General features: G+C 33.6%; 1 pseudogene; it reads left to right on the forward strand.

Moving 5' to 3' along the window:
- The first annotated feature begins 9,138 nt into the window (after positions 1–9,138).
- LOC132268977 (uncharacterized) lies at positions 9,139–14,800 on the forward strand (annotated as a pseudogene).
- Positions 14,801–26,181: the final 11,381 nt, after the last annotated feature.

Consider the following 26,181-nt stretch of genomic DNA (forward strand, 5'->3'; position numbering starts at 1 on the left):
TAATTAATGAGGGAGTGATGATGGGGGCAGTTGAGGATACCAAAAACGGCTCGGGCCGGGTACAGCCCACATAATGAGCAATAGGCCCGATAATTGGCCTAGATCTGAACCAGGCTCTTAACAAGATAGGCCCGAAACTAAAGAAGCAGCGGGGGATCCACTAAATGTAATCAGGCCCGTAGCTCGAGAAGCCCAAGAGGAGGCCCAACACCGGGAGTTAGGTGGGAAGCTTCTAGAAGGCATGTAACAGTTTATAAATAGGTAGAAAATAGAGGGAAAATGGGATCAAAAAATCTTTGAAGTGCATAATTACTCTGTCAAAATTTAGAGAGGAATTTCTTGCATTTTCAGAGGCTCTCACTGTCGATCGACGACATAGGCGTTGTGCATCTGATGACAGAGTCTTGTTCTTATTCTCCGTTCATCGCTTGAAGGTCGGAATTCGAATGTGATCTAGTGGGTGGAGTCTGAGTTTTTATTATTATTGATGATGATGTGGGTCTATGTGGTGGTGTGGGTGTCAACAGAGGTCGATAGTGCCCCAGTCTGCGCTGCCAAAGATTATTTGAGAGTCATCTGTATTTCACCACTTTAATCTCAGTTTGTCCCACCATTACTTACTTTGATTGTCTGACCAATTTTGTTTATCAGATTGATGTATCAACCTACAGTTTTATCTGAAAATCAGTTTTATGCAAAACTATCTTTTTGAAAATTTGTTGGTTTTTTTAGTATAATTAATCATCAACTATTTTTTTTTTTTTTTTTTTTTTTTCAATTGAGATATTAGTAACATAAGTATAAAATTTGAACTAATTTCAATTCTGGTTCTAAGAAGAAAATGCCATATTTCAAAAAACTGTAAATGCAATTCAAAGACCATACTATAATTATAATTATAATTAAATTGTAGTAATTATAATTACCATAATTATATAGTAATTATGTATAATTATAATTATATGCCTATAATTATATTTAATTAATATACAATTTAGGGTATTCTTGTCATTTTTTCTGGAAGTTAACGGTTCTGTGACGGAATGGGGGCAATGTGATAGTTTATGTTATACCAGGGTTTTTTTGATACTCGAGTGGGTTAGTAGATAGTTTCGATAAACAACAGGGGGATTTTTCGATTTTAGCCCTACTAAATACTTAAAAAGGCTTTATCTTAAACATGGTCCTCTTACTAAGTATTTAATTTCTATATTAATAATTTTAAAAGTAAATGGAAAAAAACGTGCTATATATAGAATATGCAAATACCTGATGGTGCTTAAAATAAATTAAAAAACCTACGTTTTCCAAGTCAATAAGGACAATTCTTCAATTTGAAGATTGAAAAACATAAAATGCCCTTATGACAAAGTAAAAATAATAATAATAAAAATACTTATTTCAAAATTTTGAGAATGTTATTAAAAAAAAGGGTTTTTATTAAAAAAATTGGGGTATTGGGGTAGTTTGGTGTCTCTATAAATTTTTTGGGTTTTTATAAAAGATTGAAGACTGAAATACCTAAAATTTTCTAAAGGGTATTTTGGGGTTTTTATAAAAAAAATTTGGTCAAAATTTTTTTATCAAGGCAAAATTTGCTATAGATCTTCTAGGATAACTTTATAAAAAGTTTCACATTATGTAAATAAGCAGTGATTTTTTTTGCACCTTACCCTAATTTCAATAACGACAAATTTCGTGATACAGGATTTTGATGGGTGATGACCAATGAATTTGGTGGTGGTGAGGTGGTGGGAGTTGGCCGGCGCTGGAAGACATAGAGAGTGTGCGAGTGACGAGTGAGGGTGAAGCTGTTGGTGTTGTTGGATAATTGATGGGGGTAATATTGTCCTTATACAATTATGATGTTTTAGATTAAAATGCATTAAAAAGAATAATAAAAACTTCATTTCATTTTCATTTTGACGGTTTTTGTGATAAAAAGTAATTGAAATGTGAATGATAGTAATTTTTGAAAGTTATTTTGTAATATTTGGCCAAACCCAATATTTATTAAGAACATCCACAATTATCCTATCGATTTCTATAGCTATTATTTATTCAATTAATTTTATCCTTTGAATCAATTTTTTTTTTTTTTTTTCTCTACCCAATTAAAACTACAAGACAGATTTTTATCAAATTAGAATCTCTAGTACCGAATTATTATTATTATTATTGAACATCTTTCTATCTCAATGAATTGCTACTTCAGCATTATAAAGTAGACATTGACATCAAATTTTGATATTTTAACCTCATATATAAATTTAAAAAATGTGTAAAAAAGTAAATAGCTGTTTTATAAAGAAAAAAAATAAATAAAAAATAATTTCTATGCTGATCAAACTGTCCAAAGTAACCATCCCTTTTAAAGTAGTTGGCTGGCTAACAATGAATCGGAGCAAAACTAGTACAATTAAATCCATTAAAAACACAGTACCAACATATCAAAAAGTCAACATTTTATAACAACATCAACATCGGTTTTGAGGGATGCTGAGTCGATTAACCTTGTTTGATTTAGCTGTTGTAGTGCTGTTGTAGTTCTGGAACAAATTTGGTCCTGACTAACGTGATTTAATAAAAAATTAATCGACTCAGCATCCCTCAAAACCGATGTTGATGTTGTTATAAAATGCGTATGTTTTTTTCGAAGTTAGAAGTGGGTCGGACCCGTTTAAAACGGGTATACCCATCTCAAAAAACACATCTCTCTCTCCCCAGCAAATCTACACAGCGGCTCTCACCATTTCAGCGTTTCTTCCCAAACGCTGCAAGCTGCTGCCATGGCCACTCAGACCATCCTCTCCTACAACCCATCTCACTCCCTTCTTGTACTGCCCCCTATCAAGCCCTAACCCTAACAACAAACCGCTATTCCTCTCTTTATTCCGCGGCGTCTCCCTCAAACTCACCACCAAATCCCTAACCCTTTCCGCCGCCGCCGCCTCATCTGCAGCCCCTCACCATCGTCTTCTCCGCTGCCAAGAAAGCAGCTGCCGGCGGTAAGAGCAACTCTAACATCGATTTTATCGTAACTCACACCCAAGAAGATGATGTTCTGTTCTTCATCTTCATCTTCATCTTTTTCCTATTTAATTGCTGTATATTATATGTAAGCACAAGTCATGTTTCTCGAATGGAATGATTCAACAATTCAAACAGTTTAGAGATTTGAAAGTCGAGAATTATTCCCAAATTGAATAGATCCGGAGAACTTGCGTCTTTTGGTTGCTAAGAGATTTGCTAGAGGAGCGGATAGGGAGTGGCAGTGGTGGTGTCAGAGGGTGGGGAGTGGTGGCGGAGGGTGGGATTCGGGTTTTGGAAACGGAGGTTGGTGGGTATGGAGAGATTTTCTATGTTTCTTTTTTCAGTTGGGTCTTACCAGTTTAACCGGTTAAAAACGGGTTTACTACAATTTTTTAATATTATATTTTAGTAGACGTGTCCCTCTTTCATTAGGCCACCTCAAAAGTAGAGAAAAAAGTTTGTCGTATTGTCCCTACACTAATGACATGTCCCTACTCGGGCATTCAATCAAAGCCGACTTAGATTGGTATCTTGTATTTTTTTTTTGGGTATTTAGGAATTATTGTTTAACCCCTTTTCCAAATTTTTATCCCTAAACAGAAATTTTGTTTCCTTATAGTGTTTAGGTTCAAATTAGGAAGAGCATAAAAAATCTGAACCCACCCCAAAATTCGTGCTTTTTATCGTTAAGTATTCTTCTTATAATTATTGAAAATTGATTTTTCTTTAAAAAATACATTCATAAACGGACATCTAGATTCTGGAACCCGATTCGACTTCGATGTGAGACGGAACAGGACGGGTACGAGAATTAATTTTCCATTTCATGATGAAGTTGGGATGAGAGGGCCATCAGGACAAAAGTGAAGACTTGGTAAGGTAGGGCTTAACAAATAACAGGTAGTAGAGTCTTACAAGAAATTTAGCCAATCATCCAAATGATTCATTTGAACCCATGTTATACTCATCCAGATCTTCAAAGAACAGCAAGAACAATCCAAAAAAAAAACCCTTTTTACTGTGCAAGAAGCAAAGAATGAAGAAGCAATATATATATATATATATATATATATATATATATATATATATATATAGGGATTAGGTACACATGTATATAATAAATACACAATTTTCAGACAGAAAATCCTAATGGAGGCTATGGTTTCGGATGGTTTGCTTGTGGCGGTGGTGATTGATGGAAGTAGTGGTGTGGAGGCAGCGGTGATGTGGTGGAAAGAGTGGGTTTGACTGAAAAAAAAAAAAAAAAAAAAACCTGTGTTGTTATATTTAGGCTCGCCTGCGCTTTACATGCTCGTGATACCGACATAGTGTGTATAATCCCTCATTATTTGTTTATTTTTCTTATAGTTTAAAAATGATAAGGTACCAGAATTGCAAAAAGATTAAAATAGTCTTTTATCTATGATTTTAAAAAATTAAGAATAATTACACTAACCTCTCCTGAGGTTTCGTCAATCTATACCGACCTCTCCTTTTGTTTGTCATATTACACTCACCTCTTTCAAAGTTTGTATATAAATAACATAGACTTCTCCTCCGTTAACGGAAAATACCGTTTCTGACGAAAAATGATGATGTCAACAATTTTTTAGTTATCAAATTCCCATTCTACCCTTGTGAGCTTCAGTTTGGGTGACCATCATCTTCAACGAAACCCACGAGCTTCAGTTTGGGCTCACCATTCCGGTGAGCCTCCGAGACACATGGTCCAAGCAGCAGCGTAGCTTAAATGAACCAATCGGCGAACAAATCCGCAAGAACACTACTCGGTGTGAAACCCAGTTCCGGCGAACAAACTGCAACTCCGGTGACAACAAAATCATTGTCTCTTGAGACCTTCCTTGGTTCCGGTGACAGCAAAACCTAGTTTGGACCGAACCACATTGGAACCAAAAACTTGTAGACAAAGAAATATAGATACATACCTAAAGAGAGAGCGCTTAGCTTTTGATAAGTGCAACAATGGTTGTTGGGAAGGTAAAACTGGCAATGGGCGGTCTGCGATGGTGCCGGGAAGCTTCGTTGAGATGGGTCTTGAAGGTTGGCCGAAGCTAAAGATGATGCTGGACTCTCGCTGGAACTAGGTATCGCCGAGCAAGCTACGACTATAATAGTGAATAGTCGCGATTTCTGCAACGGTAGTGAGCAACATAGTGTAAGGATCCGGCCGCGATGCAAGCACTGAATTTAACAAGGATGGGCCGGCGAGCAAACAAGAACAGGGGCGAGCAATGATGAACAGCGGTAAAGGAGCTTACCGGTGAGGACAAACGGCGACATGGAGAACTCACCGGCGAGGAATGAAGAATCCATTGGTGAAGCTCACGAGGCAAACGGCAACACTCCATTGTGACGGCGAGCTTATAGTTTTGGGTAAACCCATTTTAGTCTGGCAAGTTGGTGCACTCCTCTCCGGCAACGCTTCATGCAACGAGCAGACCCATTTCCGTGACGGCTGAGAAAGCTATTTTCTCTTTCTACGAACAGATACAACTTCTGGCTAGTTCTTTTCTTTTTTTTTTTTTCGAGAGAAATTAAAGATCAAGAATCAGTTAAAATCATTCATGTGATTTGGGTCATGTTTGGCTGCCGGCGCGGTTTGGGTTGAAGATGATGGTGTGTGGATGGTTATGGCGTGTGTGTGTGTATATATATATATATGTATGTATATATTGTATACAGGATTACAGTGTACGTGGACATAGTGTTCTCCGGCACCCTCTTCCATTGATTCAGGTAAACACCCAATAAACGATACAAATACAGAGCTATACACGCGTATATACGATAGGTTAGTGATTTATATATGAGAGAGATTGTTCATTAAGAAACCCAACCGAGAGAGAGCTTGAAGAGAATAGTGCCCGTGGGATACGTACATCTCATTATATATGTGGATATATATCTATATGAAGTCGTAGAGCAGTCGCCATTGTGGCTTTCACCAGACTGAACTGAGTTCATCGGAGATAGTGTTTAGAGCACCGTGATGTTATGGTAAAGAGAAAGGGTGGACAAAGGGTAAATTAGTAACTTTACTCTTTCCATTAACGCTGTTCATATTATATGCTTACGAGGGGAGGTGAGTGTAATATGACAAACAAGAGGGGAGGTCAATGTAGGTTAACGAAACCTCAGGGGAAGTTAGTGTAATTATTTCAAAAAAATTAATAATATAACATAAAATGTAAAAAAAACTAAAATAGCCCTCTTTCAATACTCCATCTCTGTTCTCGTTCTCGACTCTCTTGCCCGCTCTCTGCAACTGCAAACTACAAAACCATATAAAAGTTCAAATCCCATATATCTATCTGTCTGCAAGAATCAAAAGTTAGGAAAAAAAGTTCAAAACCTAATACCTATCAAAACCGATATTGGCATATCATTTCAGATTGTAATTCAAAAAATTAAAACCCATATATTTGAGTTTCCATTTCAGATTGTTCAAAAAATCAAAACCCATATCTTCAGTTTCCATTTCCAATTGTTCCAAAAATCAAAACCCATATCTTTCAGTTTCCATTTCCGATTATTCCAAAAATCAAAACCCATATCTTTAGTTTCCATTTCAGATTGTTCAAAAAATCAAAACCCATATCTTTTAGTTTCCGTCGTTGTTTGGATGGCTGGTGAACGAAAAAGCTAGAAACGGATAATCGCCGTCGTCCACTATCGGACTGTGGATTTGTGATTCGCCGTGGTCTCGCCGATTTGCCTGGTCGCTAAAGCTGATATGGTGTTTCCAATTATCAGTTAGGAAAGGTGGTGTTTGGACGTGACTGTATAACCCTTATTCATTTTGACGAAATCCCAAAATTAAATCCCCAAATCACACTGAATTATCAGAAGTGACGGCTATGGTGGGGTGATGGCAGTGGGTTTGTGTTGTTAAATTGGGTTTGACGGTGTGGTGGTGGTGTATGTTTTGGAGTGATGGCAGTGGGTTTGTGTATGTTTGGGGTGGTGCCACTGGGTTTGCGTGGTGGCGTACGTTTCACGTTGAGCGGCAGAGACGGTGTTGTTGGTGGGAGGTGAGGAGGTGATGGCCGGCGACTGACCGTCATGGAAGTGGGAAGTTCTCTCTTTGGTTGGGAATATATATATATATATATATATATATATATATATATATAAGTTCAAAACTACATCACAGAGAATCTAAATCAATATGGGAATTCTCTTCATCGCAAAAAACTTGGAAAATTAAGTAGAACCCTTTGCAATCCAGTCGGGTTGGGTTCGCCGAAACAAGCAATTGGGTTTCAAAATGAACCTCAATTCGGGGACGAGACCACGCTCTTGATTTGGGTTCACCGAAACAAGCAATTAGGTCTAATTTGAACCATCAATTCGGCGACGAGTGAAAGGGAGGTGTGTCAGAGGAGTGGTGAGGGTTTGTTTGGATTTCAATCCCTCTGTTTCATATTTAATTATCTCTCTCTCTCTCTCTCTCTGTAACTTCGAACTACAAAATTTACCCATATATATATATATATATATATATATGTATGGTGAGGGGTAATATAGAAATATGAAAAGGGCAATTTCGGAATAAAGGGTTTAAAATGGTCATGTGCGTGGCACATGACCAACTGGCGTCCAATTCTCACCGAAATAGTCACTGGCACATGACCAACTGGCGTCCAATTCTCACCGAAATAGTCACTGGAGGTGGCTAAATTGCACATTTTTATATCTGGTAGGGATTTATATAAATAAATCTAACAAAATGGGTATAAATCGTACAAATTTAAAACTACAGGGGTGTTTTTCAGACTTTCCCCTTAGATTTATTAAAACAACCAAGGTCATTAATGTCTTTTTCACAAAACAAGGGTAATTTTGTCATTTTATGAAATTTCATTAGTGTTTTTGAATGGGAAGGGTGGTGGTTGAGCGTACAAGCCAAATTTTAGAAGAGATCAAAGTAATAAATATCAAATGCTTTATATCAAATGCTTTATATGTGATTATTCAGAAAGGTCAAAAAAAAAAAAAAAAAAAAAAAATTAGAGAAGCCAATAATTTTTATTTTTTTTGAATGGTTAAGCAATTGTATTAATATATAATGTATGTACAATGTGGCCCATAAGAGAAGCCAATATTAGATAAGCCGCAACTAACAGCAGTTATATTACAACAGATAAAATTTGAATAAATAATATTTAAGGTATATTAATGGAATTCACACCACTCACTTTGTCCCCGTGGGGCTTCAATCTTAAACCTTCTACTTACAACGTGAAGAACAATCAATTGCTAACAGTCCTTAGTATTCTTCTATATTATAATTAAAGAAGATTTTATCTTATCAGCAATTTTGTTGCTAGAGAAATTCTTTTAAATCTACCAAAGAGTAATTGATAAATGTAGGAAAAAATTATATAGTAAAAAATAACAAAATGCTGATTATTGGAGAAAAATTAAATGCAATAGAAAGATGTAAAGACCAAACGCAACGCTTTGTGAGTAGTGATCTGATATATTTAATCGCCCCAAAGGTGCCAATATTGGCACTGATGATACGTAAATGTAACTCGTTATTCAAACAACTATTCAGAGTTCCTAGAGCCCCTTACAGGGCTTGTTGGAAAACCCGTTGTCGGACTTGATTAATTGCCCTTTGTTGTTCAAAATTAATGGTTTCATTTTTGTAATTTTCTAATTGTTCCAAAGTCTTATAAGTTGAATTAATCAAATTCAATTTTTTTCGCTCTATCTCAGAGTATCCATTTACGCGAAACTGATCTGCTTCCATTTCCACTTTCCGCAAGCGAGCCCGGGCTTTTTCCAGCTGTTCAATGGCTCCTCCGCGTAGACATTTCTTTTTCTTTTTTGGAATAATTAATAGAAATAGAATAATAACTTTTGTTCCCTTCAATCTTCTTTAATTTACTTTATATCGTTTTATTCATGAAGACAATTTTTTCCTTTTAGACTTTGGTAAAGAAAAAGTTAAAGAGAAAAATTACAAAGCTAAAGAAAGGCTTGAGCAAGGGCCTTGTGGCAGCATCCTGCCAAAGCATGCTGCAGTCTATCTACTGTCCAAAAAATCACGGAATTCACTTTGCCCATCTACTCCTAACAGTTACATGAGAATTGCCTGACCAATGCTTGGATTAGATCAAATCAGAAGTAAAGTATCTAATCCCCATCATCATTTCATAACAAGTGTGTATAATTAAACTAGAAGCAACTCTCAGTGTGATATAAGTTGTTTTTTTTTTTTTTTTTTTTTCAAGAAGTAGAATTTTACTTTGTAAAATAGAAAAGGTAAAACTATTACTTTTATCATTTACTTTATGATACAATGATAGGTTAGCTTGAATTAATTTAGGTGTAACAGGCTGAATCTTAAATGGCAATCTAGTGTTTCACAGCTAAGAAATTCCATGTTCATTCAATTGTCATTGTACATTTTGTGCAAGCTTTTGTTCATGTTTGCATAGTGTCAATAGTTTGATTTGGTGGAATTCTTTACCATGTATTGTAAATTATATTAATTACAAGACTTTTGCCATTTCTCAACTCCCATTTTCCTGGAATATAAGTGGTAAATTAATATTCCTATACAGCATCTCTTCAAGTGCAATATATATAACCCCTATCCCTAGCTAGTTGTATATATTTGTACAGTACTGCTCACTTACATTAATTTTGTTTCCTATATATATGTGTGTGAGGCGGGGAGAGGAGAAAGAAGAGTACTAATGGAACCATCAAGAGAAGAAACGGGTTCTCAGATAGATGAGATAATAAAGGAAAACCTGTTCAAAAGTGCCATGGAAGGTAAATGGGAAGAAGTGGTGAAATTGTACAAGGAACACCCAAAGCTTCAAGAGTCCAAGATCACTAGAACAGGGGACACCGCGTTGCACATAGCAGTCTGGAATGAGGAAGCAGATATCGTTGAAGATCTAGTGAACCTCATGAGTTCCGAAGAGCCTCTGAAAGTGAAAAATGAGAGAGGGAATACCCCTCTCCATGTTGCAGCATCATTGGGAATTGTAAGGATGTGCAAGTGCATTGCAAGGAAATCTAAAGACTCGCAACTAATCGGTGCTCGCAACAGAGACGGTGAGACTCCTTTCTTCTTGGCCGCTCTCCACGGTAAGAAAGAGGCTTTTCTTTGTCTCCATTATTTTATCCGTGGTGATACCGATCAAGGCTACTTATATTGTAGAAGGAACGATGGCGAAACAGTTCTTCACTCTGCAATCAATGGAGACTATTTTGGTGAGCTACTTAGCTTTAAATTACATTAATTCTCACATACACACCAACTACTCTTCTGAATGTATATATATATATATAAAGGTTTTCATTGACAATTATGAATGACAAATTTACTTTATGAATGAGCCGTACAGATTTGGCATTTCAAATAATACATAAATACGAAAATCTAGTGAACTACGTGGATCAACATGGACTTTCCCCTCTCCATCTTCTTGCAAGCAAGCCTACTGCCTTCAGGAGTGGGAGTCATCTTTTAAGGTTCAACCTGCTCATTTATCATTGTAAGTCTTTAATTAATTAATTTTCTCATCACTTTCCCAATTTCAGTTTATATCATATATATTTGGAGGTGGCATGGGATACGTATATTAACAATCTATATTTGTATCCACTGTTATTTGCAAAGGTATATATGTTGATGCACTCGAGGTGGAGGAAATTAGTAATGACCGCCCTGATGATACATCGAATCACCCTGATGATGGAAACAATAATCCAACCCATCCACATCAAAGCTATCCAGAGAACTACCTTACGTGCATCACCTTCTTTCGACTACTGTGGAAGATATATCATGTACTCGGTGTGTATTGGTGAAATTTTTTTTTTTTTTTTAAGTCACATATTCTAGAAATAATATTGTTCTATGGGTGCCATGTAATTTTAGGCTTACACTTGAGTTCTAGACCTGAAAATTGATACTTCTCTATTTGTATTTTTCCTGTTTTATTGGTTGTGCAGTGGTTATCTTTAGGTTCAAGAATAAGATTTACTTAATTATAAAAAAAAATAAGGACATAAAAATAAAATTACTCCTGCTAATTTTTTTTCTCATGTGAAGAATAATTTTATTTTTATGTCTACGGTACTTAAACTGATCAAATTATTTATTTTATTTTATTTTATTTTAGTTCCTCGCGATACAAAAAAGAATGACGAGGAGGCAAATAACAAAGGACAATTTAATCGGAACAAGCAAGGTGAGCTTTTTTAAATTTATAACCACTCTTTTTAGCAGTTGCATATTCTAGAAATAATATTGCTCTAAGGGTACCATGTAATTTTAGGCTTAAACTTGAGTTTTATGATCTGAAAATTGATTCTTCACCATTTGCATATTTTTCGGTCACCACAACAAACTAGTGTTATTGGTTGTGCAATGCTTCAAGCATAAAAATTTACTTACCAAAAAAAAAAAAAGGCATAGAAATAAAACTATTTCTTATATATATATATATATATATATATAATGTCTCTAGAGTGCTGAAACTGAGTAATCTTTTTGTTTTGTTTTGTTTTTTCAGTCAGCGGTGGAAAAGGTTGCCAAGAGAAAGCACATGCCAAAGGACAAGACAATTCAAATCAACAAGGTGAGCTTTTTAAAAATTGAGCCACATGCGATCATCTTCTTTAAGAAGGTTTGGCGTTAAAGATGCTAATAAATTTAGGTGATTTAGTGTTCTGACTTGGATCTCTTTAATGGCAGTCATTTTAGTTTCATGTTCCAAACTCTCTTTAGTTAGATATATATATATATATGGTTGCTGTTGTTAGGCTATGTGTCATTGGGCCTGTTTGCCCACTCTATTTGTGGGCTGCTGTTTGGGCCTGTTTGCCCTTTTGGGCTTGTATTTTGTTCATATTATTTTATAAAATTGAAATTTTAACTTTCAAAAAAACAAAACATAAACTAAGATGCACACACATTGTGGAACTTGGACATTAATTCTTTTATACTGAAGTTCAGCAAGTTACATATATTATATATACAGGACAGCAATCAAGTAATCAATCTGATCATGGACATCAACTGTTTCCTATTAATTACGACACGTGCTTTGATTCCATCAAGTTCATATCAAAAGCAACGATGATCATTCTCGGATTTGGTACGTACAGTATCATGTTGTCATCGACATACAATTAATCTGCATTTGGGCTAATTATATAACATGCATATAGTACAGTAATTTACTTAATTGTTCAAATTATGTTATTTGTTGCATGTGGTACCAATTAAGGCTCTAGAGAAATAAAGAAGATACAGGAGAAAAAAGAGAAGCACACGTGGTCCATCCAGATCATGGATGAACTTCTCAAACGTGCCACTCAATATGAGTATGATAACAATGGACAGAAACCCCAACAATATTTGACATCATCCAAACTTGGCGAAACTGAAACATCGCCCTATGCATTGGTTGAGGTAGGCAACCCACCAGAGACGTCGCAGTTGGCAACAGACAAAAGTCCTCCTTCAGAAGCGCCTAAACAAAGCCAAGGAGTGAAAAATGAAGGGAAGAATGGAGATGGTATATATCTACTTATATATTTACCTCTTTTTGAGTATCAATTTAATTAAGTGGTGCAATAGAAGAAACATTGCACTGTGAACAATTGTACTGCGAAGCATGCTTACATGATCCACTGGCACTGCAAAGCTTAATTTACCACACATAATTTGCTGCAAAAGAGTAAAATTATTTAAAAAATAATCTACGCGGGAACTATATATATATATTGTTTTGAAACAGGCACGAGTACACTCCTTAAATATAACCAAAACTAACCCTTTGTTTGTTTGATTAAGAAATATAGTTTTTAATGAATGATGATTCATTACCATATATATTTATACACGCATGTGATTCAAATCTTTGATTAATGGTGTTATGCATATATATATATGTAGCTGCAGAGGTGGAAAAGAATGGTAGGGCAAAGAAGGAGACACACATATTGGTTGGGGCAAAGAGGGAGACACCCATATTGGTTGCGGCAAAGAATGGCATAACGGAAATGGTGGAGAAAATACTTGAACTCTTTCCGGTGGCCATCCACGACATAAATACTGATAAGAAGAATATGGTTCTTCTGGCAGTGGAGAACAGACAACCACATGTATACCAGTTCTTATTGGAGAGGAAAACCGTGAGAGAGCGTATTTCGGAAAGTGGACAACGATGGCAATAGTGCATTACATCTTGCTGCAAAGCTAGGAGAACATCGCCCTTGGCGTATTCCTGGTGCCGCATTACAAATGCAGTGGGAGATCAAGTGGTTTGAGGTATGTAATTATATATATATATATATATATATATATATATGATCTCTGCTTAAATATTATTTGGTGTACTTTCACGTACAACTATAACACGTGGATTAAAAAAATTAAAAAATCACCCAATTAAGTTCAGCTCGAATTAAAAAAGAAACAGAGAGATATTCATTAATATCCATTCAAAAACAGGTTAACGCGCGTTAAGCTTGAGATTGACTGCTCCAAGTGTATTTTTATTTGATCTACTTATAATAATAAATCAAACGCATGCATGCAGTTCGTAAAAGAGCCCATGCCAATGCATTTCTTTGCACGCCACAACAAGGCGGCAGAGACTGCGAGGGAAGTCTTCACAAAGTCACATAGTAAGCTCCTCGAAGAAGGGGGCAAATGGCTCACCAGCACCTCTGAGTCGTGCTCCGTCGTAGCGGCACTCATTGCCACAGTAGCCTTTGCCACCTCAACCACCGTGCCGGGCGGTGTCATGGAAGGCAAAGGAACACCAACACTGGAACGCGAGACCCCATTCAGCATTTTCGCCATTTCGTCGCTAATCGCACTCTGCTTCTCTGTCACCTCGATGATCATGTTCCTCGCCATTCTCACGTCTCGGTACCAAGAAAGAGATTTCGGTGTAGGGTTGCCGAGGAAGCTGTTGGTGGGTTTGACATCACTCTTCATATCCATAACTGCAATGCTCATATCTTTCTGTGCTGGCCACTTCTTTGTCCTAAAAGACAAGTTGAAATTTGCTGCGTTGCCAGTATATTTAGTCACCTGCCTGCCAGTCACTTTTTTTGCTGCAGCCCAGTTTCCACTCTACTTTGATCTTATATGGGCTACCTTTAGGAAAGTACCACAGCGCAGCTACAAGGCAGTTCCTGTTTAATTTCTTCTTTTTTCCATTTCTTTCAAGTTGCAAGATTGATGGTGAACTTGGTTAATTTTGATTTTTTTTTTTGGGAAGTTTTGTATTTTCCTTTTTTTTTTTTTTTTTGCAAGATTGATGGTGAACTTGGTTGATTTTGATTTTTTTTTTTTTTGGGGAAGTTTTGATTTTGATATTTTATGAGTTTGTTTGGGAGTGTTGTGAAAACAATTAATAAGGTTACATTCTTGATTGGCCTTTGGTGGGCTGTGTCTGGCTCTTGCTTTTTTTGGTATTTGTCCTCTTGTTGCCTTCTTGGGCTTTACTACCTTGTATTCTTCTAGTATCGTATTAAGTACGCTTTTATCTTATCAACAATTTTACTGAGCAATTCTTGAATTTATATGGTGAAAAATGTGAGCTGATGCAGTGGAAGTTTTTTTTTTTTTTTTTTTTTTTAAATTAAAATATGTGTCTTTTCATTTTAATCATTTTTAGTTAAAGTTTTTAAGAAAAAGATTAAAATCTTTGCCTTTCTATTTTAATCATCTTTATTTAATTTAGCAATTAATCAATTAACCAAAGTAAAACAAATAGAGTTTGAGGGCTAAGGATTTTTAACGAGTAAATCCCAATTGATAAAATAGACCAATTGTTTCTGAAAAAATCTCGTGGACTGTGCAGTTAAAAGAAAACAATGGACTTCAAAGTAAACCGATTCATTATATTTGAAACAAAATACCATGAACTTTGGCTCACACCCTATTGTTCTATCAAATACCAATTGCTGACAATCCTCTGGTTTTGCGACGTCCTGTTCAATAGCTCTTGACTTCAGGCTTACTCTTGATCTCTGTAGAAGGATTGCTGGTAGATCAAATAACACTCCTCGAATGCCTTGACCCTTTCAAAGTGTGATCGCTTCACCTCTGTTCTTCAAGATTTAAATTTGATGTAGAAGAAATAGATTGCTTCTCTAATCGTTGTAGATGCAATATTCAATAAACTTTGAACACGATCGGGATTTGAACACTACCCTAAAATCACTCTTGTGTTTATCTATTTTCTAGAAATAAAAACAGAAAAATCAAATTTTCAAATAGACTTTTTAAGAAACAGAAGATATAATGCTTAAGGCGTATTAACCTAGATGTAAATCATGGTTTATATAGAATTTTCAAAGACCTAGATGTGCATAGGAAAATGTAATACTCGTGCATAGAACTTTTGGAAAAAATTCTATATCAAATAGGAAGTTTAGACAGAATAAGAAATTAAAATCCTAAACTGTATCAGCAAGTAGAACCGGTAGTGAACTTTGGAATCCGTTCCCGAAGGACATAATGCAATTCTTCGAAGCACAGGTTCTTAAACCGGTAGCCAAGTTTAGTACCGGTTCCCAGGGTACAAATTTCTTAAGGAAGGTTTAAAACTTGGAAAAATCCCTATTTTGATAATTTCGAAAAACATACCATGCACTCTCTTAAGTGAGAAACAATTTTCTAAAGTGTTGTTCATATCTTTTTCGTAAATAATAGTTTATCAAACTTGAACAACTTTCCAATTCCATAGTCGATCTTGATCTTGATTTGATAACTTGAAAATTATAACTTGATTGGACTTGTTTTGACACTGAAATTAGTCAATTACAAAAACTATATCTCACAATGAAATTAGTCAATTACAAAAATTATATCTCACAAAAAATAACAAAATCTAGGATGTGTGTGTGGAGGAAAATGAGAATTCACAGAGATCAAGCGCATTCCTGGTGTGATTATATGGTGTATTTATTTCTCACGTAACCGAAACATCTTCTTTTTCCTTCTTGGAATAATTGATAAAAATAGAAAAATGGTTTTTGCTTTCCTCAATCTTCTTTAATTTACTCTATATTTTTTAATTCATGAAAACAATTTTTTTTTTCTTTTAGACTTTTGGTAAAGAAAATGTAAAATAGATAAATTACAGGGCTAAAAAGGCTTGAACAAGAACCTTCTTGTGTCATCCAGCAAGAGCATGATGCAGTCTACGCCATATTCTCTGATGATCCAATGTTTCACACGCGAGTGCAATGTACAGGCATGTAGACATACATATGTATATATATTATATCTATTGACAAATAAAAAAATGGAATAAAATCATAAAACTTGAGGGACAAAATTGATCTCTTTGGAGAGGGGGGTTTGTTACTAACTGGGTTATTGTCCTGTTAGTTCTTAAAATTATTTGATACTTTCTGATAAAATTATATTATATGTATATTTTAATAATAAAAAAATCATCCAAACGATCCATTTGAACCATATTATACTCATCCAGATTTTCAAAGAACAGCAAAAACAATCCAAAAAAACAAGAAGGCAAAGAATGAAGAGGGGATATATATATATATATATATAGGGATTAGGTACACATGTATATAAATACAGAAAAATTTCACACAGAGAAAATCCTAATGGAGGCTATGGTTTCGGTTGGTTTGTTTGTGGTGGTGGTGATTGATGGAGGTTGTGGTGTGGAGACAGCAGTGATGTGGTGGAAAGAGTGTGGGTTTGACCCAAAAAAAAAAAAAATTGAGGATTGTTGAGTAATGTTGTAATTTTATTTGATTGTTTGCCAATCTTCACTTCTGAACTTGTTTAGCTTGTTTTTGTATATTCTTTGTTCTTTAATAAATTTTTATTTATTTATTTTTTTAAAAACAATAATATATTTTTTTGAAAGGTAAAATTTTTTTTAGAGGAGCCACAACTAACAGCAGTTATATTGCAACATATAAAATCTGCATAAATAATATTTAAGGTATATTAGTGGAATTCACACCACTCACTTTGTCCCTGTCGGGCTTCAATGAAGAACTATCACTTGCTAACAGTCCATAGTACTCTTCTATATTACAGTTAAAGAAGATTTTTATCTTATCAACAATTTTGTTGCTAGAGAAAAATTCTTTTGAATCCACCAAAGAGTAATTGATAAATGTAGGAAAAAATTATATAAGAAAAAATAACAAAATGCAAAAAATTAAATGCAATTGAAAGTTATAGAGACCAAATGCAACGCTTTGTGAGTGGTGATGTAGTATATTTAATTTTCACGTAACATAGACATTTCTTTTTCTTTTTTGGAATAATTAATAGAAATAGAATAATAACTTTTGTTCCCTTCAATCTTCTTTAATTTACTTTGTACCGTTTTATTCATGAAGACATTTTTTTTTTTTTCTTTTAGACCTTGATAAAGAAAAAGCTAAAGAGAAAAATTACAAAGCTAAAGAGAAGGCTTGAGCAAGGGCCTTGTTGCAGCATCCTGCCAAAGCATGCTGCAGTCTTTCTAGTGTCCAAAAAATTACGGAATTCACTTTGTCCATCTAGTCCTAACAGTTGATGACGTGGGTGAACATTAGAATTGCCTCCTGACCAATGCTTGGATTAGATCAAATCACAATTAAAGTATCTAATCCCCGTCATCATTTCACAACACTCTGGATGTCAAATTAACCTAAAAGCAAATCTCAGCCAGATACAAGGGGTTTTCTTCTTTATATATATATATATATATATATATATATATATATTCTTTTTTTTTTTTTCTCAATTTTCTTTTTCTTTTTCTTTTTCAAGAAATAATATAGAATTCTACTTTATAAAAGGAAAAGGAAACGTTCTTACTTTAGATGTGGCAGATTGCATCTTAAACCAAAATCTAATCATTAATAGATGAATTTGGATCCTCTCAAGTGAACTCCATCAAAGATGTAAATTACATCGCCAAGTGATAAAGTGGATCATCATCAGGGGCGGAGGTAGGATCTTGGGGGGGGGGGGGGGGGGGGGATTAACAACAACCACTTAGCTAGAACTTCTGAATATACATGTAGGCAAAAATTTACTATTTACTATATTCATACAAAAGTATATCTATTTAAACTTTTTTTCATTTTATTTAAATAAAAATAAATAAATTTACTTTCTAAACAAACACAAATAAGATTTATGCCAAAATTATAAAAAAATTAAATTAAATAATTCTCTTTGTTAGCCAAAAAGAAAAAAAACAAAAATATCTTTTTTTTTTAAAAAAAAAGTAACAGTTGAAAATTTAACAAAACAATAACAATAATAAAAATTAAAAATAAAAATAAAAAAACACAAACAAATTAATAAAATAAGAATGTAGATTATTAAATCATCGATTTTGTAAAAATTAACTTCTTATAGAATTCGTATAAAAGCATTCCAATAAAAATAAATAAATAAAAAACAGAAGAAAAAAAAAAAAAAAGTAATAGAGAGAATCATGTATGAGATGGAATTTTAGGATAATAAAGGTTACGGAAAGAATTGTGCTTAAGTTAGAAGGATTTAAGATAATAACATTATAGAAATAACGATATTTGAGTTGAAATTTTAAGATAGCCACATTAAATTTTTTATCGAGATTCTATAGTCGTCAATTAAATGTCACGTTCGTCAATTAAATATCATGTTCTTTTAAATTATATATAAACTATCTTTTGTTAATTGCTAATTAAAGAAATAATTTTTTTTTTCTTAGGGGGGCCAAGTATAGATTTTATATCATATATATTATATTATTTTATTTTTAGTATATTTTTACCTATACTAAAAGAAATTTCCAAAAAATTAGGGGGGGCCATGGTCCCTGCCAGCCCCCCTTCCCTCCGCCCCTGATCATCATAGTTGTGTCCCACCTGGTGGTCCAATCTCCACATGCCCTTGGTGGAGCACAGGACCTTCTCTGATCTTACTCTTCACGCTAAGCAATTTAATAGTACATTTTGTGCAAGCTTGATTGTATTCATGTGTGCAGTGTTAATTGTCAATAAAGCTGGTTGATTTGGGGGATCCTTTACCATATATTGCAAGCTATATAATTAGATGATCACTTCTGCTCTGTCTCTATTCCCATCTCCTTGGAATATTTTTTTTGCTATAAATATATGTACGAGGCAGGGAGCTAGAGAAGGAAGAAGTTAAGAGCGATGGAATTACCAGGAGAAGGACTGGGTTCTGGAGCAAGGATACCACCATTGCTATAAATATAATATAATATGGTTTTAGTGATGAAAACAATATATATATATATTTTTAGGCTTTGGTAAAGAAAAAGTAAAAGAGAAAAATTACAAAGCTAAAGAAATTAAGGCCATTTTTTTTTTTTTTCGGTCCTGACAAAACAAAAGAAATTATCGCACTGAGCAAGGGACTTGTTGGAGCATCCGGCAAATGTATGACGCAGTTTCTTACAGTCTACACCGGGCTCTGATGATCAATGTACATGCATTCCTGTCATTTGATCATGACATGCCAATAAGAGAATGTTGATGGTACTTCATGAGTAGGATGAGGTGATCATTCCACGTCTGTCGGAGATGTTGAGATTAGAGGCTGAGTGGAGCTTCAAGCTAGCACAAGGGATTCTCCATAGATGAGATTAAGAGAGAGAAGGCAGATTTGCTTAACATCCATGGTAGTGCGACTCCTAGGAGACCATTACTTATGGTTATAGTTAGGGTGGTATATCCGTAGTTTCAACCCCCTTAAATGGTGAGAGTTAAGCCCTATTTATACTACTTCATTTGGGTAAGGACCGTTGGTCATGAGAGCTAACTTTCTCTTTATCCAATGGTCGTTTTATCTAGGTAAGGACCATTGGTTATGATGATAGCTCTTTCTTTAATCAATAGCAATTCTGTGAGATATATATTTAATGTATTATGTGGTCTCTATTACTCGAGCTCAGCTATTGGGTGTTAAACATTCTCTCCTCCTTGTGTAGACCTTGAAGTGAGGCGATTTCTTAGAACTCAGCCACCTAACCACTGATATTCATATTCCCGTAACTGAAGATAGGGAAAGAACTTTTCTCGGAATTCCGCCTTCTCGACCCCGTGGGCTCATTATGCAACGTCATCGGGGCTTGTAAGGACCTGCCATTACATTGCAAGTAAAGACTCTGCACTAATCGGTGCCAACAACAATGACACTGAGATTCCTTTCTTCTTGGCCGCTCTCCATAGCAAGAAAGGCGCTTTTCTTTGTCTCCATTCTATCTGTGGCATCGATCAAGGCTATTTATATTGGTGAAGGAATATTGATGGTGAAACCGTTCTTCACTCTACAATAAGTGGAGACTATTTTGGTGAGCTATATATATTACTAGCTTTCATTTAAATTAATTAATTCTCATTTACACAGGGATTACTTCATGGAGTAATGCTATTATTATTATTTATTTATTTTACCATGGCAAGAATCACTCTGGCACGCAAGCACTCACTTGTTTATGCGGGAACTTGAATTATCACCTTCTACTTTAAAAGGTAAAGAAGGACTATTTGGTTACAATCACTTGGATTGCAATATGTATCAAATGGTTCATTTGATTTTCTTAGGAAAACTTATTGTTGTTGTTATGAGAGTTCTTTTGATAACATTAACCTAATTGATATTAATCAGTAGAGACTATATAGATTATATGTGATACTCTTCGACTTCGAGACATGGGTTGATTAAGCCCAAATCTAAATTCGAGGGAATATCAAACAATTAAAGTATTTAATAAGCGTAGAATACAAAATAGATTTAAGAATAAATAATTAAGCTGAAAGAAACTAAAATAATAAATCCTTTAATAATTAATCCAATAATAGAAACCTTCAATAACAAAATCATCGAATACTAGTAATTAATTAAAATTACAACTTGAAAATCCATTATGTGAATTCCTAATGCAAAATCTAACTGAAATAAAATAATATCTGCCTAAAATAATAATAATTAAATCTTACCTTAAGACGAAGGAGTAAATAGATCGTCTCTGCTCAACACAAACAATTCCTAAGCTTAAACCTGACAAACACCTGAAAAATAATGGTGGGTCAGGCTCACAAACAAGTTCTAATATATTACATCCCAAACAGAGACTCAGAACTCATACACATCCTAATTAATTCAACAATAACTAATAGTCCCTATATATATATACATAGACTAAAGGAACCTCTCTAGATTATAGGGTTGCCTCAACCTGAATAGTAGGCAACATGCAAAACACACATATAGTGGGCATGAATAGCTAGATCTACCAGGGCACACAACTACGCTATATGTACGTAGCTACACATCCCTGACAATATATGCACCATAACCATAATTCAGAGACTCAAGCTCATATCATGGCATATAATTATATATATATATATATATATATATATATATATATAATCTGTCATATTCAAACATAAAATATATATCCGGTATGTCATCCAACTGATTCAGTTGACCTGAAATGAAAATATGTAGGATTTTACATTTTAGTTAATCCATTATGTTATACATGAATATGTAGGATTTAACGTTTTTAGTTAATCCGTCCCTAATATACCACCATCCCATACTGGTGCATATAATAAATACAATTCATAAATGATACTACAGTTATGATATCACATTAAACCATAAATGATGCTACAGTTGTGATATCACATTAAATAAATCCATACACAGTATGATATAAATCATACAGATATTCCTTTGTATTTAATTGAGCAAAATATAACAATTTTAAGTAGTATGAATTGAATTTATCTCATAAAAATTAACATGGATCTCAAATAATTGTATTCCTCCACAATCTGATCAAATTTATTTAAAACCAAATAACTGATTAAAATAATTTAATCCAACCATGTTTAATTAATTTAACCTTTTAAATTATTTAAATTCCATAATTAACATGTGTACTTAAATCATGTTTTTAAAATCCTCCATAAATTTAATTTACCAATTTAAAATCTTTAAAACAGATTTAATAACAATTCAACCTCCCAAAACGTCCCAATAATTATACCTCAGTTCATAAACATTATTTAAACATTGAAGAACATACATTATGCATCAATTTGTCCAAATTACCAAGTATATACACAAACCCATTACAAATATACATACACTGTAATTTCAGTTTTAATCATGCAATTAGGTTCAATTAATTTAATTAAATAATCCTCCTTCTTCCTCTTTTCCTTCTTTTTTTCTTTAAACTCTTTTCCCTTTTTCTTCCAAAATATATTACGTGATTTAATTTCTAACCCCATGTTACTAACCTATATTTATATATTTATAGGCTAAATAAAAGAACCGGCCTAATCATTTTCGCAATTCAAGTCAATTTAATAAAAGAAAATAATAAAATTAAAATATTAAAAAGGTAACTAAAAATATATTACGTACATAATCTATGTATATCCTTATTACACAAATATATAAAATATATACATCATATTATTAATACTAAGTTACAATAATATTAATTAATTAATTATTTTCTTTATATATATATATAAATATATAAAACTTTCCAAGGGTAACTAAAAATATGTTACGTAGATAATCTATATATATCTTTATTATATATATATATATATATATATATATACACACACACACACACACACATATCAGATTATTAATACTAAGTTATAATAATATTAATTAATTAATTAATTACTTTCCTTATATATATAACTATTCATGAGTAACTAAAAATATGTTAGGTATATAATCTATATATATCCTTATTATACAAATATAAAAATACATACATTAGATTATTAATACTAAGTTACAATAATATTAATTAATTAATTATTTTCTTTATATATATATATATATATATAATTATCCATCGGTAACTAAAAATATGTTAAGTATATAATCTATGTAAATATATATATAAGATTATTAATACTAAGTCACAATAATATTAATTAATAAGTTACTTTCCTTTATATATATATATATATATATATATATATATATATCCATATATATAAAACTATTCATGGGTAATTATCCTTACCCATTAAACCTCATATCCAAGTAATCCATGCGATCTGATTAGTTGGTCCATTATTACTAACCAAATTCATAAAATAAAATAAAAAATGAAACAAAATAAACATTTAATTATTTAATCTACAATTAATTACAAATAAACAAAACAATATCAATTAAATCAACTAATTCAAATAACATTCAAGTACATACTTTCAATTAATCAGTTAAGTCAAATAAAATATTTAATTAACCAATTCAATTAAACATGTAATCAAATAGCCAAATTATCAAGTAAATAAATAAAAATGCAATTAAAACATTTAAAATAATACCGAGACTATCCTTTTAAAATTAAGAGTGTTATACATATATATATATATATATACACATGTGACGGCCCAAGTTTTGTAAACCCGGTGCGTCAGTGATGACCAAAAGATGACCTGATAACGGATTCGAAATGCGGAAGCGAAAGGTGAAACAACGGTCTCTAGAGATATAATTCGTCTCTAAGACACCAATGTGACCCTCAATGAGATCATGGAACCCAAAGGAAAACCAATGCGGAAGAGTCGTTTCAAAAACGGACAAAAAGGAACCTAGGGGCAAAATGGTCATTTTGCAAAAAAATGGATTCAAGTGCTATCGAGCACATCACTGGGAAGACAATGAAAAATTAATCAATTTTATAAAAAAAACTCACTTGATTTGAAGTCCGGATGAGGGAGAAAGGTCAAAAACAAAATCGACGTCGCGGCGGCCCGACGAAGGTCGTGACAGCTACAGTGCCGTCACCCACTACTGCTGCAACTGAGAGTAAAAACGGGCATCTAAACGAACTTTTCTGGAAAAACTCAAAGAAGAAACCCTCCCTAAAATCAAGTTTTCTACCCGACGCGCGGACGGAAACCAAAAAAATGCATTGCAAAAGGTCCAAAATACCCTCAAGAAAATCAGGTCTAGAGGTCAAAAGTCGTTCCAAGCTACTGCCCAAAGAAAAGAAATCAGGCTTTGGAAGGTTTTTAAATTGCCTAAATTGAAAATGCAATTTTAAAATACACCCACAAGACCCCCGGAAGTTTCGGATCGGTCGTCACGCTTTTCAAAAAAAAGTCGATGAATAGTACCAAGTATATTTGCACTAAAGTCGGCAAAAACCTGGCAGCAATGATTTTTCGGAAAAAAATCGATTTTTGAAGCCCAAGATGGTAGTTTCTGGAAAAACACAAAGAAGAAACTCCCCTTAAAATTAAGTTTTCTATGTGACTCATGAGGAAAAATGAAAAAAAAAACGCATTTTGAAATACCCGAAATTAAGGATGGTTTTGTTTGCCAAAGTGAGCATGCAAGCATATATAAAATGCCCAAAATGCCCTCCCAAGAAATCTGGTCCAGAGGGTCGAAAAAGCTGCTAAATAGTAAACTGAAAGCTGAACTTCGTAGAGTCTTATTTTCTGTTTTCGCTTTCGCATTCGGATTCGTTATCGAATCATCCTTACGGTTCATCACAGGACATGTTGGCCTAAAAACCAGGGTCCTCATAACACACATGTGTTTTGATTGACAATTAATTAATATTTGAATTTATCAATAAACTATGTACAGATTTGGCATTTGAAATAATTCAGAAATACAAAAAGCTAGTGAACTGCGTGAATGAACGGGGATTTTCCCCTCTCCTTCTTCTTGCAAGCAAGCCTAGGTCCTTCAGGAGTACTGGGAGGAGGAATCTTGGAGGTTTGAACCAGATCATTTATGATTGTAAGTCTTAATTAATTAGTTGTCTCATCACTTTTCCATATATTTAATCAGGTCTATCATATATATTATATATATATTTGGATGCGGCATATACAGAAAACAGCCTTTAATTTATTAGCGATATATATTTATTTCCATTGTTATTTGCAAATTAAGGTATATTTATTGATGAGCTCACGGTGAAAACTATCCATGACCAAGCTGATCTGTTGAAGGTTTATGAAGACAAAAAGAATCAAACCTATCCAAAAAACTACGATACGTGCATCAAATTCTTTCGACTGCTGTTGAACACAGGCACGGACTCAGTTCTCGGGGCCAATGCCTCCAATGGATTTTTCCTAATTTACATTATTAGTTATAATTTTAGTTAAATTTTCTTCACATTTTTGCCTCATTGATTTCTCTACTGAATTTTTTTCAATTTATATTATTACCTAAAATTTTAGTTAAAATTTTAAAAAAACCCCCACTTCACAATTTTTTTTGTGAATCTTTTTATTATTATTATTATTTATATTTCCCTTTTGCAGTCACATTTCTTGACATAATATTGCTATATGTGTGCCAGGTAATTATAGGTCCTGAAAATTGACACTTCTCCATTAATATATTTTCAGTGTTAATTGGTAGTGCAGGGGTTAAAAAAATATATATATATGTTATTCTTGAACCTAATGGTAACCCCTGCACTACCAATTAACATATACTTACCAAGAATAAGGCATAGAAAAAAAGAAAAAGAAAAAATTCTTATAATTTTTTCTTATGTCTACTGAGCACTGAAACTGAGCAGTTTTATCTTATTTGATTTTTTTTTCGGGCTTTGCTGGAAAAGGTAAACAAAAGAAAGACTAGGAAGCAGATGCCAAAGGAGAAGAAAATTCGGATTTACAAGGTGAGGTTTTTAAAATTAGAACGTACCACATGCAATGTCAGTCATTTTAATGATGGTAATCAATTATGGTGATTTTAGCGTTATGATTTACTCTTTTTGTCTCATTTTAAATGTTAATTTCAAAAATTGTGAGTCACAATTTTCTAAGCGGACGTTTAAAATGAAACGGAGATAGTAATTCTCTTGAATGGTAGTCATTTTAATTTCATGTTCCTGAATTCTAATATATATATATTACATATATATTTTGTTGATAGCATAAACTAAGATACACACATTGTGGAACTTGGTTGCGGGCATTAATTATTTTATACTCAAGTTCACCAAGTATATGTATACAGGGCACCAATTAAGTAATCAAACTCGTGGAGGTCAACTGTTTCCTATTAATTATGCCACGTGTTTTGATGCCATCAAACCCATATCAAAA

The sequence above is a fragment of the Cornus florida genome, unplaced genomic scaffold (genome assembly GCF_030987335.1).
Source record: "Cornus florida cultivar Cherokee Brave unplaced genomic scaffold, ASM3098733v1 CherokeeBrave_3.0.0_Hap2_Chr08, whole genome shotgun sequence".
Classification (NCBI taxonomy): domain Eukaryota; kingdom Viridiplantae; phylum Streptophyta; class Magnoliopsida; order Cornales; family Cornaceae; genus Cornus; species Cornus florida.